The 240-nt window shown below is 42.5% G+C and overlaps 1 protein-coding gene across 1 annotated transcript in view; it reads left to right on the forward strand.

Annotated features, from left to right (window-relative positions):
* The window catches only part of LOC119593083 (probable G-protein coupled receptor Mth-like 3), a 26,098-nt gene that overhangs the window by 20,765 nt on the left and 5,093 nt on the right, over positions 1 to 240 (forward strand).

Raw genomic sequence — 240 nt, forward strand, 5'->3', positions numbered from 1 at the left:
GTGATTATTTTGTGTGTAGCACTTAGCCAATTAACTTAAACTCTTTATGGCCTACAAAAGCCTCCAGCATTTAAGATACCCCCGATTCGACACCGCGAAGACCCTATTAAAACAGCCATTAGTGAATCTGTTGTTAAAGGAGAGAGTTAGATGCGCCAAGAGAACAACCAAAACTGGAAAGGGTGGGCAGGACCTGCATTGGAACAAAGGACTGGAGAGTACATGGAAGGAGTAAATAAT

This window comes from Penaeus monodon, chromosome 31 (genome assembly GCF_015228065.2).
Source record: "Penaeus monodon isolate SGIC_2016 chromosome 31, NSTDA_Pmon_1, whole genome shotgun sequence".
Lineage (NCBI taxonomy): Eukaryota > Metazoa > Arthropoda > Malacostraca > Decapoda > Penaeidae > Penaeus > Penaeus monodon.